Below are 475 nucleotides of genomic sequence, written 5' to 3' on the forward strand. Positions count from 1 at the left end.
AGGGCAGCAGCTTTCCCCCTCCCGATGGGCTTCCCATTGCGGGGGCCGACGGGGAACGCGGGCACCCCGGCGTTCCTGACCGGACCCTCGCGGTGAGCATGCAGAAGCTTAAGGTGCGGAGGAAGAGGTGCGTTGGGATGGCACCCAACCGAAAACCCTCAACAAGAGCCCTCTCCCAGACTAAAGGTGTAAAGACTAAAACACCGGGTCTCTGTGCAGCTTTCCAGTCTGTACTGCCAAAATCGAAACCATCAGTGTACACAAAAAACTCAATCAAAACAGGATCTTTGTCTACCTGAGCTACAGCTTCACCTAATTAATAGCAAATTTCCAACCGACAAAACTTTTCACCAGTTCCTGGTCAACAGTAACAGAGCGGCGTGCCCCTTTCCCTGCTAACGGGAGAAAGGCAAAGTTAATTTTAAGCTGGGACACGCAGACCACTGCTGTCGCAGCTGCAGGTCGCGGCGGGGGG

Source organism: Egretta garzetta, unplaced genomic scaffold (genome assembly GCF_000687185.1).
Source record: "Egretta garzetta isolate BGI_Z169 unplaced genomic scaffold, ASM68718v1 scaffold161, whole genome shotgun sequence".
Lineage (NCBI taxonomy): Eukaryota > Metazoa > Chordata > Aves > Pelecaniformes > Ardeidae > Egretta > Egretta garzetta.